Source organism: Macaca nemestrina, chromosome 2 (assembly GCF_043159975.1).
Source record: "Macaca nemestrina isolate mMacNem1 chromosome 2, mMacNem.hap1, whole genome shotgun sequence".
Taxonomy (NCBI): Eukaryota; Metazoa; Chordata; class Mammalia; order Primates; family Cercopithecidae; genus Macaca; species Macaca nemestrina.
In genome coordinates, this window is record NC_092126.1 from 26751373 (window position 1) to 26775433 (window position 24061).

At 35.3% G+C, this 24061-nt stretch overlaps 1 long non-coding RNA gene across 3 annotated transcripts in view; it reads right to left on the reverse strand.

The window, feature by feature from the left end:
• Positions 1 to 24061, reverse strand: part of LOC105488911 (uncharacterized) — a 320242-nt gene that overhangs the window by 14882 nt on the left and 281299 nt on the right. For all 3 annotated transcript variants that reach the window (XR_011619649.1, XR_011619647.1, XR_011619648.1), the window contains one exon: positions 18758 to 18939. This is a non-coding gene — a long non-coding RNA (uncharacterized lncRNA). The remainder of the gene's footprint in view (positions 1 to 18757; positions 18940 to 24061) is intronic.

Consider the following 24061-nt stretch of genomic DNA (forward strand, 5'->3'; position numbering starts at 1 on the left):
ATTTTAGATCTCTAGTTTAATCTGGTGGTTGATGGATGTGGATTGGAACAGTGGCTCTCAAACCTGAGAGTGTATTGAGATCACCTGGGAGATTTATTAAAACAAAAACTTCTGGAGCATACCACCAAAGTTTTTTATTTAGTGTCCCTCGAGTGGGGTTTTACATGTGCATTTTTAACAAACTTCCAGAGATGCTGCTCTCACACTTTGAGACTCACTGGATTAGAAGAAAGTATGATTGAAACTATGCATATTTTGGCTAGCAGTAGTTGATACTTTGAGTAGTGCATACTAGGCATATAATATCATGTTCCCTGCCTCATTGTCAGAATATCAACATTTGTATTCCATTTTCTGAATTATGTCTATGAGACCTTTACTCATTGGTAGTAACTACCAATTTATGAATGGAGCAATGGCCAGATTCTCGAAGATTTCAGTATTTAATACATGGTAAATCCACTGTATTAGTTTGCTAGGGCTATCATTTTTAAAAACTATTAAAAAAAACTAGTTGGCATAAACAACAAAAATATATTTTCTCAAAAATTCTGAAGGCTAAAATCCCAGATCAAGTGGGTTTGATTTCTTCTGAGGCCTCTGTCCTTGGCTTGCAGATGGCTGCCTTCCTGCTATTGAGGACTAAACTCTGATTCTTTTATCTTGCCCAAATTCCTATCTAAGGGGTCTGGAAGTCATGCCCTATAAATCATAAATTCTCATCAGATGGGTTTTATTTAACCCTATATATCGTGACTTATTTTCCTGACTCTGACACAACATTATGAGACAAGGAAGAAAATCAAAATATTTTACCCCAAAACTTGTTTCTTTACCATATTTTGAAATGGCCCTCCAATGCTATTCTTTGTGGGGGAAAATGTACATCTGTAAAGAACTTCTATTAACATAGCTGGATCTTTTTCTTCCAGATCCTCCCAATCCTAAAGAGATTAACCAAGATCTGAATAGGAAACATTTGTCATCTATTGTATTTAAGGGCAGCCACTATAAAAACTGCAAAAGAACTTTGATCTCCATAATCTTTATCTTACTTTCCCTTTCTTTCAACTCCTTTCTTTCTTTCAGTCTTTAGACAAACTCAACCAATTGTCAACCAGAAAATGTTTAAATTCATCTATAGCCTGGAAGCTCCCCCACCCTAACCCACCTTTGAATTGCCCTGCCTTTCTGGACTAAACCAATGTATTCTTAAATGTATTTGATTGATGTCTCCTGCTTCTCTAAAATGTATAAAACCAAGCTGTGCCCTGACCACCTTGGGCACATGTTCTCAGGATCTCCTGAGGGCTGTGTCCCAGGCCATGGTCACTCATATTTGGCTCAGAATAAATCTCTTCAAATATTTTACAGAGTTTGACTCTTTTCATTGACACTATGTCCTTGCATGGCCTTTATTTTGTGCATGAATATTTTTGGTGTCTGTTTCTTTTCTTTTCTTTTTTAAGAATTGGGGTCTTATCCTGTCACCCAGGCTAGAGTGCAGTGGAGGGATCATAGCTCACTGTAACCTAAAATTCCTGGTCTCAAGTGATCCTCTCACCTCAGTCTCCCAAGTAACTGTGTTTCTCTTCTTACAAGATCACCAGTCATATGAAATTAGGGCTCTACCCCATTGGTATCGTTTTAACTCAGTCACCTCTTAGGAGGTCGTATCTCCAAATATAGTCACATGGATTAGGGCCCATCAATATGACCTTATTTAACCTTAATTACTTTTCTACAGACCCTATTTCCAAATACAGTTACATTATGACGTACTTTTAGATTGGTGCAAACGTAATTCAGTTTTGGCCATTAATGGCATTTTAATAGATTTTGAGACTTCAATATATGAATTTTGGTGAGGGGTGGGGGGCAGCACAATTCAGCCCATGACACCTATCATTTGGTAATTTAAGGCTACTGTGAAGTATCAAGTTTTTGGCATATAACAGCAAGAATACAGGAGTGTTCTATTTTTGCCAAATTGTCCAGATATTGACACGTGTCTAATCATATAGCAAAATGGCTATAATAAAATGTCTCATTTTTCACCCAGGCAAAGATCCAGTCATTGGAAAATAAACTCCATGGGTCAGAATGTAGGATAACAGGCACTTAGTTTGTTGATAGTGGGAATACAATGTTACAATCCCTGTAAAAGAGAATTTGGTGAACTCTAGCAAACCTACACGGAGTTTCCAATCAGAAATCGTTGCACTTTCATTCAGAAAAACCATTTCAAAGAATATATTACAAAAGTACACTACCAAAAGTATAAAAATAATCAAGACAACCTATTGCACCATTCTTTTATGTTATTTATGTATTTAAATATCAAAAATAACTAAAAAATGTTAATATGATTAATATTAATAAAAAATTAAGCCATGGCATATTCACATAATAAAGAATTATGCAACCGGAAAAAGGAATGAAGAATATATCCACATATTGCTATGACTCAGGATATATCACTGTGAGAAAGCAGGGTGGAAGAACTTGTCTATGGAATGCTACTAATTTAACAAATTATATAAATTATATCAAATTTTAAAATGGTTATCTATAGAGGGAGAATAGTTATGTTGGAATAAACAGAAAAAAACTTTCTGTTTGCAAAGATAACTTTTTTGTTTTTTAAAGCTTTATGGGGCTATAATTGACATCCAATAAACTGTATATATTTAAAGTATACCATAAACTAAGTTTTTAATATGTATACATTTATAAACCCATCACCCAATCAGGGTAATAGACATATCCACCTAAGTTTTATATGTTAACTCACACTGTCCCCTTTTTTCATATGCACCACACATTTTCATATGACCACTTCTGTCATGCTTTCTGTCACTAGAAATTAATTTGTATTTTCTAAAATTATATTTGAACAGAACCATGCAGTATGTAATTTTGTTTTGTCTGGCTTCTTTCACTGAGAGTAACTATTTCAATATTTAACTGTATTATTGCATGTATCAATAAGTCATTCCTTTTATTTCTCAGTAGTGTTTTGTTGTATTAGCATACCACAATTTGTTATTCATTCAACTGTTGATGGATATTTGGGTTGCTTCCAGTTTTGAGCTATTACAAATAAAGCTAGCTGAACATTTGCACACCGATCAGTGTATAGACATATGGGTTTGTTTCTCTTGGTTAAATACCTAAGAGTGAAATGTCTGGGTCATATGGTAGATATATGTTTTATTTTTTAAGAAACTGCTTGTGATGGTTAATATTGAGTGTCAGCTTGATTGGATTGAAGGATGCAAAGTATCGTTCCTGGGTGTGTCGGTGAGAGTGTTGCCAAAGGAGATTAACATTTGAGTCAGTGGACTGGGAGAGGCAGACCTACCCTCAATCTGGGTGGGTACCGTCAAATCAACTGCCAGCTTGGCTAGGATAAAGCAGGTAGAAGATGTAAAGAGCAGACTTGCTGAGTCTTCTGGCCTTCACCTTTCTCCCATGCTGGATTCTTCCTGCACTCAAATATCAGACTCCAGATTCTTCAGCTTTTGGACTCTTGGACTTATACCAGTGGTTTGCCAGTAGCTCTCAGGCCTTTGGTCACAGACTGAAGGCTGCACTGTCAGCTTCCCTACTTTTCAGGTTTTGGGACTCAGACTGGCTTCCTTGCTCCTGAGCTTGCAGATGACCTATTGTGGGACTTCACCTTGTGATCGTGTGAGTCGATACTCCTTAATAAACTTCCCTTCATATATACATCTATCCTATTAGTTCTGTCCCTCTAGAGAACCCTAACACACTTCCAAACTGTTGTACCAAAAAAGTGGTTGTACAATGAGCAGCTTTTGAGAGAGTTCCCATATCCTGCGGCAACAAATAAATCTCGAAAAACTTAAAAGACTTATAACCATAGAAATTACATCTCTCACACACATTGGATGGGATGATTATGTAGGGAAATTAAGGTATTAGTTTCCAAAGAGGAAAAGGAAACTAGGCAGGAACAAACAGCATATGTCTACAACAAGGATCTGAGTAATAGAACTAATATCGTTAACCCAGCAAATAACAGAAATGTAGCTGGAAAGTCTCCAAACTCTTGGAAACTAAACAAGACACTTCTAGATAACCCCTGACTCAAAGAGAAAGTCTTAAAGAAACTTAAAAAATGTATTGAACTTGAACAAAAATGAAAATATAACAGAAGTTGTGGACCTAACTATAGTAGTGCTGAGAGGGAAATTTCTAGTATTAAATACGTACATTAAAAGAGAAATCTCACATTGGTAATCTAAGGTCAGGCCTTAAGGAGCTAGAAAAAGAAGATAAAAATAATTCCAAAGGGACCTGAAGGAAGGAAATAATAAAGATAACCACAGAAACCAATGATATTGAAAGTAGAAAAACAACAGAGAAAAATCAATGAAACAAAGGCTGGTTCTTTGAAATGTCAATAAAATTGTCAACTAGCAAGACTGGAAAAGAAAAAACCCCAGAAATTATCAATATTAGGGATGAAACAGGAAATATCAATATAGACTATGCAGAAATAAAAAGGATAATAACACTACAAACAACTCTACACTATAAATTTGACAATGTAAACAAAATAAGTCAATTTCTCAATAATCAAAAACTAGTACAACTCACACAATATTCAGTAGATAACTTGAAGCATCCTAATACTAGTAAGGAAATTATATTTGGAATTAATAAATTTCCAAAAAAGAAATCTCCAAGTTCAGATGGCTTCATTGGATAATTCTACCAAATCTTTAAAGAATTAACAACAATTTTCCTCAATCTCTTTCAGAAACTTGAAATGAAGAAATAATTCTCAATTCATTTTGTGAAGTTAGTGTTACCCTGATACAAAAAGTAGACAAAGACAGTACAAGAAAACTACATATATCCCTCCTGAATACAGATGCAAACATTCTTAAAATATTAGCAGTTAGAATTCATTTTTATGAAAAAACAATTTATATTCTGATCAAGTGGAAGCCAGGAAATAGAACAAAATGAGAAAAATGAGACAATAAAGAGGTCATGAAATAATTGAAAATGAAACAATGTAATCTACAAACAGATACACATGGAATCTCAGTTTGCATTATAAAACAAAACTCAATCTCGAGCTGTTTGTAACAGACTCAAGAAAATGGATTTAACAAGGTAGAGATATAAAAAGGATGGGCAAAATCATAACATTAAAATGCAAACAAAAGGAATTGGGATTCATAGTAAAATTAAATAAACTAGAGTTCCAGGTTAAATAAATTAAAGGACACATAACAAGAAGTTTTTGTTGAAGATATGAACATAAATCTTTAGGCAGCTTGTAATGAAATATATAAGGCAAAAACTGTTGGAAACATAATAAATTTAAAGAAATACGAAAAACATGGCAAGACTTTAATCTGTATCAGTCCTTGATTATTCAAAGTAAATACAGAGGGCTGTGGTACAAGTCTTATGGATTCAAGTGAAAGCTAAATTAGGTGAAACTTTAATAAATAAAACTTGAACTTAAACGGATTCAGGTAAGGAATCTGTGGTTGAAAGTCCAAAGATAGGAAATCTTGATTTTATTATTACTGAGACCCCACCTATCCCCATCTAGTGTCCTTGCTCTCTCCCTTTTTCCTTCTTTACCTCTAGGTCCTGCATTCTTGTGTTTTGTTTTTGGCTCTCTATACATAGCTTCATGTTTATATCATCTGTATAACTGGGAATATAAATATACAGAGTCTGTATTTTTCCTAACAATTCTAGCAAATACATCTATATTTTTCTGTTATGAATCGAGTGGGTTTCTGTGATTCAGTATCTATGACTGAATACTGAATATCCTGAGTGGCTAGCACCAGGACAGATGCTTAACTCTGGGGCTAGGGTAGGGTCAGTCTCACTCAAACCACATGGATAGGAAAATTAACGTATTTGTTTCCAAGGAGGAAATGAAAGCTGAGCAGGAATAAGTAACATATGTCTAATACAAGGGTCTGAATGATATAACTAATCAGGGTTAACCGTATAGATACAGATACCTAAATGGCACCAAGCTTATCCTTCTCTATGTGCAAATAAGGTCATATGAATATGTATATCATGCTTTTGCTGGCTTGCAGCTCCCAACTTTATAGCAACCTATTCTCTTTCTTTATACCCTACTCCCACCCATGCAAAATTCTTCAAGCTTTCTTATTCCTTCTGATGGTTCTAGGAGTTTATAAAGACCACACATGTTCTGACAGGTCATTCTTAAGCAATTGTGGCTGTCACAATTGCTTTCTATGGAAGCAATTTCTTGGAGAAGCCCTTCTGTGTTCTTCTGGTTCAGTGATGCTCTAGATTCTGTGTCTCATATATGATTGGCCTCCTGGTCAACACCAAGCTGTCCTCAGTAACCTGTTTTTATTCTTCCCTCTGAGACTCAGAGATGATAAATGCCTCCTCCTGATTTTCATCTTGGGCCTCTGCTGGTATGTAGAGCACATATTCTTCTCTTTACCACCATTTTCCAAGCATATATAGAGTCCCTTCCCTCTATTCCCTGAAGTACTGAAGAAAGCTGATGATATATAATAGGATTTTTAATCTATTTTAAAATTACATTAAAATCTAATGACTTTGATATATACTTTATGGACTTGGATAGGCTCTTGGCCTAGACTTGCAGGGCATACGATGATGTGCTTCCTTCACTAGTCCTTAGCCTGTTGCTTCCTGCTCCAAGTTGCCTTAAGAAAGCTGATACTTCTTAGAGTGAAGGTCAAATAGGGTGAACAAATTTTAGAGAGCCAGCCCAGAATATAGCAATATCAGGCCTAAAATATTATAATATAGTGTATATTATAGAATTCTCCACTGTTATTACATTAACATACAAATGTAAAAAACAGGATATTTCTTTGAAATTATGTATTACTCTGTTATTTAATGTTCTGTTACATAAATGCTATTATTTCAGCATTTAAACAAAACAGTAATAGGATAAAGTAACAGTGACAATTAGTAGTAATTAATAGTTAGACTAATTAAATAATGTGTGGAAAATATAACTATTTTCATAATGTTCCTTTCTGTCATATATATTAATAGCAATTTAACTTTTAGAAAATTCTACATTGGATATTTATATTTTGTAGGCTATATTCTTAGATACATAAATTTAAAACATTTAAAAGGTGAACATAAATGCAATCAGAGTAATTGATAGATATTATCTTTAATGAAAAATAAAAATAACTTTTTTTCTGTCCTATAATGTAAGATGTCTTTACTCTGTCTCTTTTTCCAATAACACTTCTCTGATCTGCTTATAGCCTTTAGTATATTCTTTTTCTTTCTTTTATGTGGTAACAAAACTGAATATAGTCAAATATAAAATTCACTTTGACTTGAGCTTTTCTCTTATCAGAGCCACATTACATTCATACCTGGTGTCAATCCATTAAGATAACATCAAACTAAATATCCTCTCAACAAAAGCAATGGGCAATAAAGCACTTAGTATTTTACTTACTAGCAATAGCAGGCTTTTGCAATTCATAGGGATTACTTTACAGCTTTTTAATAATGTCATCTGGAGACCTCCGGTTTCTAGTACAACATAAGAATTTGGATGTTGTGACCCCCACTTTCACAGTGAGGAAAGGGCTAAACAAACTGAAAATCAACTCTTCTTGGATCCCTCAAAGAATTGAGATCACAGGTCAAGCCACTGTTCAAAACTTTGATAGGAGAGTCAGGTAAATAAAGAGATTCACAGTTCACCAGGAACAGAGCCCAAGAGCAGAAGTTCACCACTGGAGCCACCACTAACTGCAAACTTAGGAGTTAAAAGCTTCAGGGGTTCCATTTTGGGGAGGATCATCCCCACACTTTTGTGAGTTCCACATGCAAAAGCCCCACTAGGTTCTCAGGATGAAGATCAGAGAAAAATCCTCTCATGCTTCTGGAATAGGCAGAGAGAAAAACAGGCATTTATAAAGTAAGTCCAGAGCATTCTGTTTTTCTTAACAAAAGTGTGCCCTCTAGGGAAACAGTTTTGCCAGAGCACAAGGGTCTTGTCTTGGGTTTTATCAGCGTTCAATTGACCTGGGCAGAGGAAAATACTCAGCTCCAGTTCCTTCTTGCTCTCCTGTCTCACGTAAGTAAGAGGAAGAAAAGAAAAGTGGAGGATCACGTGTAAAGGTCACAGCCCAGGGGCACAGCCTACCCTCAAAGACTGAGACCTAATAATAAAACTACAGAATGCTTTCCCTAATCCCATACTTTACCATCACATCTGTATAACACAGGAGATTATGTTGAAAGAACTCTAAGTCTTAGACCCTATTTAAGGCATCTCTAAGAAAACCCTAGGGCAATGGTGGGGAAAGGAGAAAAAAAGGGAACTAGAGGAAATTTTAGCCCCTGAAATCTACAACTAGAGCAAACAGTAAACATAACCTACAGGTAGCATCATAATTAATGACGAGAAACTAGGTGCTTTCTCTCTAAGATCAGGGACGAAGCAAGCATGTCCCCTTTTGCCTCTCTTAACGTTATACTGAAAGTCTTAACTAATGCAATAAAACAAGAAAAGGAAATAAAAAATATACAGACTGGAAGGAAAAAATAAAACTGTCATGATTAACAGATCTCATGAGTGTCTATTTAGCATATTCCAAATAATCAACAGCAAGAAAAACCTCTTTGAACTCATAAGCAATTATAGTGAGATTGCGGAAAGTAAGATTATATACACAAGCCAATTCTTTTACTATATACCAGTAATGAACAATTGGAAATCAATATTAAATACACAATACCACTTACATTAACATCCAGCAAATTAAATATTTAGGTATAAATCTAACAAAATATGTATAAGACCTATATGAAGACTACTAAAAAAACTCTGATAAAAGAAGTCAAAGGAGATTTACATGAAAAAACAGACATTTCGTGTTCATGAATAACAAGACTCAGTATTTTTAAGATGTCGGTTTTCCCCAACTTGATCAATATATTCAGCACAATCTCAGTTCAAATTCTAGTATGTTATCTTGTAAATATTTACAAACTTACTCAAAAATATAGTTTTTCTTTATTTACAGGGAATACATTCCAAGATCCCAATGAACAGCTAAAACTGTGGTTAGTACTAAACTCTATGCACACTATGTTTTTTATCCAAACATGCATACCTATTATGAAGTTTAATGTATTAATTAGGCATAGTACTCTTTCACTTTGGGGTCATTATTAAGTAAAATAAGGGTAACTTGAACACAAGCACTGCAATACTGGGACAGTCTATCTGAACCGAAGACGGCTACTAAATGATGAACAGGCAACTATGATATAGAGTGCGGATACACTGGACCAAAGAATGAATTACGTCCAGAGGGGACAGTGTGAGATTTCACCACGCTATTCAGAATGGTGTGTAATTTATAACTTACGAATTATTTATTTCTGGAATTTTCCATTTAATATTTTTGGACTGTGGTTGATGGTGGGTAACTAAAATCACAAAGTGAAACCATGGATAAGGAGGAGCTAAAGACTCAGAATAGCTAAAACCATATTAAAGATGAAGGACAAAATTGGAGGACTGATGCTACCTGACATTACAGACTATAAAGTAACAGTAATCAAGACAATGTGGTATTGGTGAAAGGAGAGACAATGTAATAAAATGAAACGTACTGGAGATCCCAGAATTAAACCTACAAAATTATAGTCAAACTATCTTGAGTTTGAGGATCAATTTTTTTTTTTTGTTTTTTTTGTTTTTTTTTGAGACGGAGTCTCCCTCAGTCGCCCAGGCTGGAGTGCAGTGGCGCGATCTCGGCTCACTGCAACTTCCGCCTCCCAGGTTCACACCATTCTCCTGCCTCAGCCTCCTGAGTAGCTGGGACTATAGGCGCCACCACCAAGCCTGGCTAATTTTTTGCATTTTTAGTAGAGATGGGGTTTCACCGTGTTAGCCAGGATGGTCTCGATCTCCTGACCTCGTGATCCGCCTGCCTCAGCCTCCCAAAGTGCTAGTATTACAGGCGTGAGCCACCAGCCAGGCCTTGAGGATCAATTTTTAAATATAACTACACTAACATAATTCATGAAAAAAAACTTAATGGAACTTTATTAAAATTTAAAACTTCTGCTCTGTGAAAAGACAGTGTTAAGAGAATGAAATGGTAAGTTACGGACTAAGGGAAACTGTTTGCTAAATATACAGATGACAAAGGACTTGTATTTAAGATATGCGAAGAACTCTTAAAATTCAACAATTAAAAAACAACCCAATTAAAAAATACATTGAATATCTGAACGTCACCAAAAAATACATACAGATGGAAAATAAGAATATAAAACATCATATGTCATCGGGGAACTGCAAGTTAAAATAACAATGAGATATTTCAACTACACACCTATTAGAATTGCTAAAATCTGAAACACTGACAATAATGTCATCCACTTTCTATCTATAGGCTTGTTTTGATAAATGAACTGTTTGCCAATCAGGTCTTTTTGTATAAATCATAATGTTGACTATGAATGTCTAAAATGTTCATCATTTTTAATCATTTACAAGCACATTGGATTTCATCATCATTTAAATCTCTCCGGGAAAGCAGTTTTAATACAAAGAGAGAATATGAACTTGCAAAATCAGAGTTGGATTCCAAATAAGTTACAATATGAGTAAAGATATTGAGAAATGGGAAAACATTTTTTTCTCAAACTTTGAAATATTATTTTACAATAGGCCAACATTTTCATATCAAGGACATCAAAGAGAGTCATCTTGCAGGCACATGAAAGTCTGTCTCCTTTTATTTCAATAAAGTAGAAAATCATTAACTGCTTTTACACATTTTGAGGAAATAGAAAAGTAATAAAAATTTTTTCATTATAAATCCTCAATATCATAGGAAACCAATAACATTTCTTTTTAACAGTGTTGTGTACAAGGTATGCAGGGCATTTATCAGGTAACATCTTACCATTTTATTTGATAAACTGTTTACAGACTGAATAAAGCTTGCAAAAGTTTACATTTGCCCTGTTGATCAAATATGCAGATTTCTAAGCAAAGTTTAGATTGCATTTGGACAAGTTATCAGCAATCTTTTTTTTTTTTTTTACATTTACTGAATTTTTATTAAAATCTTCATAGAAATCAAGGAAACAATTTCAAACTGCATTATTCAAGTAGAAGTATGTACGAGCAAAAGACAGCAGGTTTTTAAAGTTTATTTTTGCCAAGATTCAGCTTATCACTTGATATACTATAAAAAGTATGATTGTGAAGCCCCATCTCTACTAAAAAATACAAAAAACTAGCCGGGCGAGGTGGCGGGCGCCTGTAGTCCCAGCTACTCAGGAGGCTGAGGCAGGAGAATGGCGTAAACTTGGGAAGCGGAGCTTGCAGTGAGCTGAGATCCGGCCACTGCACTCCAGCCTGGGCGACAGAAAGAGACTCCGCCTCAAAAAAAAAAAAAAAAAAAGTATGATTGTTGATATAATCTGACAGAATCAGCTGTACACAGTAGGGGGTTAACATATCTGTTTTCAAATATCTCCTATTGTTTACCCATAAAAATTTTAGTTGATACATCTGAGTCAAGAAATGTAACTTTACTCAGTTTCATAGGGCAATATAGGAAATGAAACAATAGTGTGTGTTCATTTGCAAACAATGCCCACATTAATTCAGTGGCTGCTATTTTTTGAGAATCATCTTTTTGGGAGATGAAAAAATCTTAATTAGCCTATCTAACTCTAAACTTGTGAGGTTTAGATTTCATATGTGCTTTCATATCTTCTTATCCTTCCTATTTATTCCCAAATTATTTCCAGTACTCCCTTTACATCATTTCCCTTCCAAGTCCAGTTATATGTATATTTTCTTGTTTGATTAAAATAATACGGATATTTAGCCCTCTTTTTGGAGAAATCTGGGTCATGCTAGCACTGGTATTGTAATTGTTCTCGTTTTCAATATCTAAACTGTCAGAAAACATAGTCATAATATCCAAAATATTAAAAATTAAATCTGTACTATCTTGATGCAAGGCATGGAAATTAGTCTATAGACAAAGTCAAAGATGGATTGTTAAAACTCATACTTACAGAACAATTAAATTGTATTTTTATGTTATCTAATTGTTTAGGCCTTAAAGCAAAAAAATACTACAATGTCTATCTTTTTAATAGACTTTGCTGTGTTTTTACATAAATAAATTGTTCACTCGGGGGATTGGTAGCATCCAATAAACTATTTGCTAAAAGTTGTCTTAAAATATTCAAGTCTTACAAAACAAAAACAGCTCATATCTTTAGATGTCAGTCCTTTCAGTTTCTACCATTCTAGTAAATGTCTGCAATTTTCACTCAGGGCTGAGGCCCAAAATTCTCTCTTTATTCTGTAAACCAAAAGTGCACCTGGAAATTCTGTAGGTGGCAAACTATTTGATATAATATAGCTGGGATTAAACTGATCATATGTAATGCATTTAAAATCAATAATGGTGCAACAAAATGGGAACACTAACAGATTTAATAAAATGTAATAACTTTGGTATAATTTCATGTCAATCAATCAGGTAACAGGAAAGAGAAGAGGGACATAACATGGTTAGGTTCAGATTAAATAATTAAGTTGCTGAGGACCTCAGACAACTCTCCCTGAGTTGGTATGAGCAGAAACAGCTTTATAATTTTCCCACATGGAAAAGTAATGAGAATTTCAAAGGCTCCTCCTGGTTAAATGTATTTTACATAAATACATAATGCAAAAGCTGAAGTCAAAAGCAGGTACATCTTAGTGATATTCAAAGGCCAAAGTATGTGGCATTTGAAGATCTATAAATATATACAAGGTGCATGTTCACTTTATCATCTCTTTCTTCCCTTCTTTTTTCTTGTATTCCTCTCTCCATCGCTTCCTTTTTTCATTCCTCTCTTCTTATTCCCTTCTTTTAGTGACCTAATGAGAAATTTCTTGCCTATGTGGCTGCAGAGAGTGAAAGCTCTGATTTTGCCGACTCATCCATGGACAACCAATCCAATCTGTGAAAGCCAAGGCGAGGTTCCTTTATGGATCTACATTGGACAGTCCTATTGACTGGGTGCCCAAGCTTCAACTGCCACCACGTATGAATGTTTAGAGGTTCTCCAGCCCGATTTGCGAACAAGTAATCATTTCCAGAATCCATAGGATGGAAGCATACAAACTCCTTAGAATAAAGGAAATGAGGATATCAGGCTATCTTGTGAGGTCACTGAGAATTGTGACTCTACGTTTTATATATCTGCAACCGGCAGCCCTTAGTGCCTGGTACAGTAGTCCCTCAATAAAAGTTTGTGGAATCAAAATGAATAACCTACAAGAAACAGAGCCATATGTACTTGGTACATAGCATAATTCAATAAATTTGTTTTTATGCCAAAGGAGGCAAAAGAAAAGGGTTTTGCTAAAATCTGTATAAACTCTTGTCAGTTATTTCTATGTGTGTTTATCACAAGAGACTAAGGGATGCTTTCTGATATGGTTTGGCTGTGTCCCCACCCAATTCTCATCTTGAATTGTACTCCCATAATTCCCACATGTTGTGGGAGGGATGCAGTGAGAGATAATTGAATCATGGGGGCGGTTTCTCCCATACGATTTTCATGGTAGTGAATAAGTCTCATGAGATCTAATGTTTTGATAAGGGGAAACCCATTTTGCTTGTCCCTCTTCTCTTTTTGCCTGCTGCCATCCATGTAAGACAGGACTTTCTCTTTCATGCCTTCTGCCATGATTGTGAAACTTCCCCAACTACGTGGAAATGTAAGTCCAATTAAACCTCTTTCTTTTGTAAATTGCCCAGTCTCGGGTATATCTTTATGTGCAGCATGAAAATGGACTAATACACTTCCTTTGGAAAGTCACAGCCAAACTATGGTTCAGTCATCACGGACATTCAGAAGAGCCAGAATGTTCTTAATTTTAAATGAGATACCTCAAAAAGAATCTACAGACCACCTACAAATATTCTGGACATAGAAACTACTAAAGAGCATGTAAATCCACTCAGTATTAAAATATCTGGTTGAAAACAGGAATTATTTCCCATTATTTGAATGTGGATTGTATTTACCACAAAGGGAAAGTACTCTCTGTGGTAAATGTATTACTACCATTTCATATGTGAAGAAATTGAGGTTCAGGATAGTGAACTTACCGAACCCCTCAAAGTTTTAGGGAGAAGTAGAACTCAAAGCTGTTTTTCTTCCCAGCATGTGCTCTTAGCATTGTTGTGTCTTATTTGTCTTACAAAAAGGCATTATTGTGCCATTTTTTTGTTGGTTTGTTTGTTTTGGTCTAGGATTTGACTTTGTTTATCAAGATTGTAATAGCTGCTTTTGTTTTGTTCTCTTTTGTTTTGCTTTTATCTCTTTGTTTTCTGCCTCTTTGAATCATTATATTTTAGGAAGGTGTTTTGTATATACATAGAGGTAGCTTCTGCTTTATGAACCAGCTGAAAATGTGTTTCCATTAAATGATGAATTAGATATATAAACATTTTCGATGACTGATATGTTTGCTCTAATCTACATATTACATCATATTTACTGTGTTTCTTTTGGTATTTGGTGTGTCTTCCTTGCTTTAAAAAGCTCCTTTTGGTATTTAAAAAGATTTGGGGTTTGTTTGCCATAGAGATTATCTTTACACCTGTAACTTTTATAGTGCTCTTAATCTTCTCTTCTCATACTTCTTGTTGACCTATTACTACCTGGTTGGCTAGTCTTAACTAGTCTCTTTACAAAACAGTGTATGACTGATTCTACTTTTTATCTCTCTTATATACTCCTAATTTTTAGTTGCATATTTTTAATTTTGTAAGAACATATAATGCATTGTATTAGTTCACTTTCACGCTGCTGATAAAGACATACCCGAGACTAGGCAATTTACAAAAGGAAGAGGATTAATTGGACTTACAGTTCCAAGTCGCTCCAGAAGCCTCATAATTATGGCAGAAGGCAAGGAAGAGCAAGTCACTTCCTACATGGATGGCAGCAGGCAGAGAAATAATTTGTGTAGGGGAAGTCCTCTTTTTAAAACCATCAGATCTTGTGAGACTTATTCACTATCACAATAACAGCAGGAGAAAGACTTGCCCCCATGATTCAATTATCTCCCACTGGGTCCCTTCCACAACACATGGGAATTCAAGGTGAGATTTGGATAGGAACACAACCAAACCATATCATGCATACATATTATTCTTACACCTTTTGTTTTGGACTCAGTTCTATAATTAAATATATGAAACAAGCATCATCAGTCTGTTTGCCAAGGTTTTCCCAGTCATCTCTTGGTTGGATAAAGCTCAATCTGTAATAGCTTGCTCAGAAAAGATACATGTGTACAGTATTGTCTAAGTTCCGGAAGCTTTAAAATTGTTTTCCAATAGCTTAGGTACTTAATAGAAAATCTTTTGTTCATATGTTTTTAAATTATTATTATTATTATTATTTTTTAGAAAACGTTGCATCATTGTTGATTTATATAGATGTTGTTTTTGAAGAGCCTGAAGTAGTGTAATTGTCTTATCATTATAAGTTATTTATTTTATCTTTTTGTTTGGAGCCACTGACGACATTTTCTTTATCTTTGAATTCTAATAATTTTACTATAATATATCAAAAACTTGATTATTGCCAGTAAGTTATTCCAGTCACTTTGTGGACCCTTTCAGTCCTATTATCATGTAGAAATGTTTCTTGGATCTCTTTTACATATTGGTTCTGTTCCAATATTTTCATTTTATTTTTCACAATATATCATGGTACTTCTTTTCCTTTTTTTTCAATTTCAACTACTTTCTCTTTGACTTCTTTTACTCTTTATGTCATTCATTTTCATTATCTTGTCTGTTTGAAATATTTCTTATTTAATTTCCATATATATATATTCACCCTTAGATATTATAGTTTTCTTTTCATTTTAGAGATGATTTTATATTTTTCTGCTTCTATATATTTTTAAATTAAATCATCATATTTTATTGGTTTCTGTTTTTGTCCATTTCTGTGCTTGAGTTTTAAATAATAGATTCATTTTTTTTACATATCCCACAGCTATATGTTAGGATATTTAAAGTTCAGAGAGTGATTATAGTAGTCTAAATCATGGCAATAATGGTCCTCAAAGTTATTCATGTCCTAATCCCTGGAACTTGAGAATGTTACCTTATCTGGCAAAAGGGGCTGTGTGGATGTGATTAAGGATCTTTACATGAGAAGATTATCCTGGATTATCTGGGTGGATTCTAACTGTAATCACAAGTAATCATATAAAGTAGAAGCAGAGAAGATTTGACTGAACTGGAGGAGGTAAGTGATGTAACACTGAAAGCAAGAGTAGAGAATGATGACAGGAGAAGGTCACAAGCCAAGGAGTGCATGCCTCCAGAAGCTAGAAAAGGTGGAGTATGAATTCTCCCCTAGATCTTCAGAAAGAACCAACACTCCTGGTACCAACCCTTGAAATTAACTCAGTGAAATTGATTTCTGGAACTGTAAGATGATGTATTTATGTAGCTTTGAGCCACCAAGTTTGTGGTAATTTATTACAGAAACTATCGAAACTAATACAATATTATAGATTTCTTATATTTTGTGACTGATTTTGAGAGAAAATCTTTTATTACCTAAGATATTTTGTTTCAGATTTTGTTTTTCCTTAGAGGAGTTTTGTATAAATGCAGTCTGTTTTCTTCTATTACTATTCATTTTGTAAACAGAGTTTAGTATGTAAAGTTAAATGTAAACTTTAAATTATTTAAATATTAATTTTGACCCGTCATTTTTATTTTCTTTTTTAAAAGTTTCAATTATATGCATGTTTGACCTTCTCTAGTAAGAATATAATTTAGTTTTCCTTGTACTGGTTTCATATACTGTAGTCACCATTCTGTATTCCTGCCATATTATCATTTAGAAATGATTTATTCCTTATTTCTCCTCTTTTTTTCTCCTTTAACTCTCACATTCCTCCTTTTCCTTAACCTGCTCCTCCTTAACCTCCTTCTCCTTCTTTCTTTGTCTCCACAAGTTTCTTTCCTCTGTGTAATATTTTGATGGTGTTTACATGGTATAAAATCTCATAAGGCAAGGACAAAAGTTGACTGGACTGGATGAATGCAAATTGATTCACGGAGATGCTATTAGGGAATTTCTCCTTTAATTTTGCCAAATGCTTTGACTCTGGCACTTGAGTTTACTATCTATTCTAAAATGTCTGCATTCTTCTTTCTGCTAAAACTATGCCATGTGGTATAGTAGTAAAGTCTAAAAGACCTGAGTTTGAATTTGTTCTCCCATGCTTACTACCTAAGGGACCTTGTTCAACTGATTCAACTTTTTTTTTTTAACATTTGTGGTTTTTTGTTTTTTTTTTTAATTTCTAGAGAAGGGGTAATAGTATCCATGTTTGAAATTTGTTGTAAGGATTTAATGTGATAATGCTTATAAAGCACTTAACTGTGAAATGTCTACTTCACCGGAGGATTTGTGACGATTAAGTGAGAAAATATATGTAAATTTCTTAGCAAAGTGCCAGGCACAGAGTGCTTGACACACTGATGTCTGCTTTCCTATGACTTACAATGTCAGCCTTGCACAAAAAAGTTGTCATACAGGCACAACCTGAGCTCAATTCAATATTAAAACTTGGCTTATTACTGAGCATAGTTGGTGCCATCTGATACAAATGCCTATCATTCACTATAAACTAAACAAGGAACTGGTTGACAGTAAGGAATTCTCCACGTGAAATGATATTTCAGACTAAAACACAATGACACACTTTCATACTGAATAGATAGATAATATTTATATATTTGCTATCATACCCATTTCATCTTATTAGCTATTCTTGTGACTCTTTACTGTATGAATCTAAAGATACACTTACAAAATTACATTTTAAAAGGAAACCTTCAGCCCTAGCATACTACCATATAGAGTATAAAAAACAAACATACAGACATATGTACACTTATTGCATAGTGGCAATGTGTTTGGCATTCAGAGATGAAAATTAAGATCTCTTACTTATTTTTCTTTATTTCTTCATCTTTAGATGAAATAAAGAAGGAAGGAATAAAGAAGGAAGACAACTTCCTTCTTTAACATGCTCATATAAGTTTCCCGACTGTGGCTGCCTTACCTCTGACTGCCTGCATTGCTTGCTGGCAGTCGAGGTTAGCATTTTCATAAGCCAATTGCAGCAGTAAGATATCAGCGGCCTGGGCATGACTAATTTGTCTGTTAATTGCCTGGGTTAACCAATTGATAAATTCAACAAATGGCTCCTGAGGCCCTTGTCGAACTTTTATAAAAGATCCCTGTTGAACTCCCTTTGGGAATTCGATCCCAAGCCCTAAGAGCGCACAAAGAAACTTGTGTATAGACCCAGGGATCAAAATTTAGTTGTTGTACATCGGCATGGGGACCCCTGCCCTGGAACATAGCAGCTGTTATGTCTTGCCCGGCCATTTGATTCTGGTTGGCTTGTTCGCACAGCTCATCATATTCTGCCCTCCAGAGGAGGTACTGGCTGGGCTCCAAGGTTGTTTTAGCTAGCACTGACCCATGGGGTCATAGGGAAGGTGTCTGCCATGGCTTCAATCATTCCTTTCATAAATGGGCAAGTGGCTCCGTTTTCTTTAATGTTTCTTCTTACCTCTTTATAAGCATTAAAAGAAATGGGTTCACGTACCTGATTGCCTTGTCGATTTTGCATTACCAGGCAGGCCTAGCGCTCCCCTTCTAATGCCTCTTGCCTAAGACAGGGTCCCATAACTGTAGCGTATCCCTTGTCTTTTTTCCAATTTATTGGAGGAGGGGGCTGAGGCAAAACCTCCGTTTCCTCTTTGGTATTTTTGCCCGGAAATGGCAGGCCTGAGAAAGAAAGAGGCAGCAAGGTAGATGAGGGTTCCTCCTCCCTTCCCTTTATAGGCTCTCTGTGTATAGCGGGACCAAAGCAGTCCTAACTAAAGCCCATAATGTTAAAGATGTTACTGTAACCCATTACCCTTGTGCATGATGTTATTTAAGATTTCTCCCCACTTGTTCCCAGAACTCTAAGTCTAGCTTGCCTTCTTCTGGGAACTATGGGTAATAGGAAAAAACAGTTTGCATTAAATCCCTTATTTGAGCCTGTGAAACCCAGTCTCCACTAGCTTTAAGCAGCTGTTTCAATATTTTTATATGCTGTTGCTGTTGAGCTGATAACTCTTGTACCATGATGAAACCCTAGCCTGAACGATTCCTTCGAACTTGGAAATCCCGAATGGGCACCAGTGACTTACTGACTTACTGACTGCACGGTCTCTTCACCTTCATTTTTGAGGGTTCTTTAGTGATCCGTTGAAGCCTTCCTCATGCGGGTCATCACCTGCTGGGCCCAACCCACAGACCGTGGCCAAACAATGGATGAAAAATGTATGCAGACACAGGTTTTTTGCCTGGCTGTGTGACTAGGGGACCAGGCCACTCACAGACATCGAAGAGGATGCCGTAAAGAGTCACAGCAGCTGCAAACCCAAAAAGCCAGTGCTGCAGGCATTTATTTAGTACAGACTTAATGACAAAGGCTTTGAGTCAACACACTTGTGGGGCAATTAACATGGTGGCCCCCACCCCCACACTCCCCAAGACAGCAGTCCTGCCTGCGGATGATTAATGGCCAGGTTCCAAGGCCTAAGTAACTTATCTAGATCAATTTCTTTATATCCCCTTGTTATCTAACCTTTACCTTCAGGCTCCAGATAAGAGAATCTGGCCGCCTTCAGCCAAATCCTCTTCTGAAGTTTTTGTAAAACCTCCTGGCCTTCCAAGAAGGTTTGCAACTTTTTTTCTGTAAGTTCTCCCAACACCTTGACCAATCTCCTACACTTTTTTCTTGTGAAGAAGCTCGTCAGGCACACATAACCTTTTTACATTTTTATTTTATTTCAAAATCCACAACGACCTTGGGATAAAGACATTGTTATTTCCTTTTTACATGGAACAGGAATAGAGGCTAAGAAAGGTTAAGTGGCTTGCACAAATGCACCTTGTAGGAGTAAGAAAGAACCCATGACTTCTGGGATTTAGTCCAATTTATTTTCCATTATTCCATAGAATTCACTTTTGGAAATTATCCTTGACTTTTTGGGAGATTTGAAGGCCTTTACAATCTTCTTAGCATATGGAACTTTGTAGCATATGGAACTTCGTAGCATATGGAACTTCGTAGCATATGGAAATTGTATCGAAAGTTCATGCTGTATGAAGTTATGCACAGCCACAAAGAAAAATAGAAATAATACAAGACAGTAGATTTGGGAGGAGTGAGGTAAAACTGTTATGTAATAGCAAAATAGAATTAATGAAATTAAGTTGACATCAGCATGGAAGTTCTTCAGTTCGTTACGCACATGTCCCTTCAATTTCCTCCTGCAATCACAGTCTCCTACCTCTTTCTTCTAATATTGCCTTGGATGTTTCTTTAAACTGCAATGGTGTGATGGTTTCTAGCTTCTCATTTAAGATTCCCCTTTCTAGTCTGCAAATATGGCTATATTTTTCAACCTACATTTTCCTTTTCTACAGAATTCCAGAAATAATATTTAAAGTATGATGATCTCCTATTGGATTAGGTCATAGTTGAAGTATTAGGTAAGTTTATACAACTAGTACATAGTTGAAAATAAAACAGAAGAAAATGCCATTTTAAATTAATTCTGCAAAAGCATTGCATGATATTTTAAGGCTAAAATAATTTAGCTGCTTAAGTATGCTCCTTAGAGATGTAGCCATCTGTATACATTTTAGTTTATCTTGGAGATTAATTTCATTATAAAAAAAGGAAACAACTTTAAATTTAATTAAAACTTTTTGTTGTTAAAGTAAGTGGGAATCTATTCAATACCTACCACTAATAAAAACTTTACTCTTAATTTTTACAAATTGCCAATCTCGAGGTCGGTGTAAACTTTTCTTTGGTTCAAACTTTAGATACTTCAAAAACAATGTTTTAAAAAATACTATCTTGGATTTGCACAGTAATATTTATTACCAAACAGCTTCCTCTTTTCCCCACTAGAAACTACTGACACATCATAACACATCTGCATATAATTGTATCTTCTAATTTTATTTTCAAACAACCATACAATGTAGAAATCTAAGTCTACTTCTCAGTAAACTGGGACTTGGAGAAGTTTTGTAGGTTGTTCTATGTCTCATATTAGAACAGAGAGGGAAGAAAACAGCTGAAATTTTGCTGTTGAGCTACCTTCCACCTTGATGGTTTCTGAGCCTTTGGAAGTCCCAGCGCGTGTTTACCAAATGGTGTACATTTAGAGACAGCACGTCCTTTCAAGCTGGTAGCAGGGTGAAGCAATATTTTCTACACAACTACTAATTTATGCTCTGCTGAGTGGTTACGTACACTTTTATAAAAACAGTTATTCAATCAGAATGGCATCAGGGCTGATGTGAGCATGGCCAGGGTGGAGAGTTGGGGGTGGCCTTTCTGGCATTAATGGAGAACTTCCAAATCTTATGTAGTTGGTGTGCAATTTTCAAATAGATACTTGATGAAGGAAATAAAATATCATGACCCTCATGTTCCACTAAAGGCAATAAGACAGTCAATGGGATGTGGAGCTAAATTTGAGAATTTAAAAGATTCAAATATTTATATATTTCTAACTGTCTTACAGTACATGGAAGTTAAGACCAATTTGCCTAGTAAGCTATATACCACTAATTTAATATTAAAGACATTAATGTGCAAATGCAGTGATCTGTAGACTGTGAATTCCACTCTCCAAATGTAATCTTTTTGTATTTAGTAAGTTTTTAATTTTGAAGTCAAACTAACAATCTTCCACATCATTTTCTATTTTTGAGAATTTCCAGTGATGCCATAGCAATGCCATGACACTGACATTTAAAATAAGCAAATAGAAAATAATTTAATCCACATTATGCCAAAACTCTTATATTATTTTGTATTGGAAAACAGTGTTTATTGCATCCAGAGGTACTTTGAATTTCAGTCCAGAAGGAAGGACAGGGACTTTTAGCAGCATTTCTATGAAGAACTAGAGTTGAAACAGATCATCTTTGCTTTCACACCTACAGCAGCCTTGACCCCTTAGATGAGGAATCATAAAGACTTCCTGTTTCACTTATCTTACATCACATAGTAATTTGAACCAAATACTGTTTTTGTGTGTGTGTATGTGTGTGTGTGTTTTGTTTTGTTTTTTTTCCTTCTGCAAGTCAAGAAATGACACATGGCATGAAGATAGATTGTCTCTTCCATCTTTTCCAGGGCTTCAGCTCTGAAGCTCAAATAGTTGGGAGCTGCCTGTGACTGTATCACTGGAGCCATCTATCTTGGGCCTTGGTTCTGGCTGTTGTCTAGTTTCCTTCATTATTTTCTACTTGGCCTCTCCATGTGGCTAAACTGAACTTCCTCACACTAGAATATTTCAAGAGAGAATTTCCTGGTAGGAAGACATGATGTCTAAGTGCTTATCATTCCTCTGCTTGTGTCCTATTGGTTAAAATAAGTTACATGGTCAAGTCCAGAGTCAGTATGGGAAGGGATTGGACAAGAGGTGAGTATGGGAAGCATGGATCATTGAGGGCCACCAATGGTCTATCTTAACTTTTTATCCATGCCTGTCGCCAACCAAACACATTAAAACTGTAGTTTTGAGTTAGAACAGTGTCTTTCAATCTATAAAAGACAGTGATATAATAGGCTTCACTGGGAAGTCCTAACATAAATTCCAGCATTATAGAGATGCTGCTGTGGAGGAAGAGAAGCAATGGTTGAGAGTATGTCCCATCTTCTCTCTGATATACCTTGGTAATTATATTTCTTACCTTGATGTAACTGGATGAAGGATCCCATGCTAGGGAAGGAACAGGGTTAAATATTTCTTATTCTGGGCAAGCCAATGACTTCAACACACCCTAATATATTCACCGTTTACTCCTGACTTATGTAACTATCTTCCTTTTGGTGGATTCCACATTTATCTCTGTACCTAAACTTTTATACTTTGTGTTTTGACTCATAATATAGAAAGTATCTAGAATATTCTGATATTATTTTGTATTTCATTTATAAAAAAACCTTTGTGTGTTTGTCTTTAGGCAAATCCTAAATCCTCAGAAAAGATTTTTACTCAATTACAACCCCAACAAAATCTGCTATCCCTGTCTGTGACTTCAGAAAACACTCCCTCCCTCTGCCCTGTTGGGTCTGGCAGACCTTTTGACCAAGCAGGTGTTTAGACAATGTGCATTCAATTATATATCATACTAGGGGACTTAATATAAAACCCTTAACAGTTGCTTTGGGGTTACTTTTGAGTCTGCCAGTTTTCATAGTATTAGTTTTCAGCCATTGATATAAATAGCAATCCTCTTAGAATTGAATGAGAAACCTCTCTAATTCCAGTGCCCAGGACCAACAGCTTTCAGATAATCTAGTTCTGTCATTAATCAGACTATCATCTCCACTGTCCCCTTTTGATAGCAAGGATTCTGTAATGCTCCTTTACTAACCTGAAATTTAAAAATCATAGATTTATTGAACTATATCTATATGCATTAAAGATTAATATAATTCCAAATGATTATGTAAAATTATAGTACAAGCAATGTAATTTATAATAAAATAATGAATTTTTCAATATACAAATCCTATGGCACTACTGTGTTAGTGTAAATAGCTAGATGTTTCCACCAAGTTGTAGCATCCTTAAAGTGTGATAGCTATGAGTACACATAGGAGTGTGTACTGAAGCCCAGATATCATGAATGGCAATACTGTTGGGGTGTGTTTTTCTGAAATAACTAACAACTCTGTATAAATTTTATTTGCAAAACAAGAAATTCACTCTATAAACACAGTAGTGGCATTTCTGGAGCATTTAGTATACATTAAAACTGTATTAAAAATACTTTGGTTTCATTATGGAAAGTAGCTACAGATGAATACAAATAGGCTTTT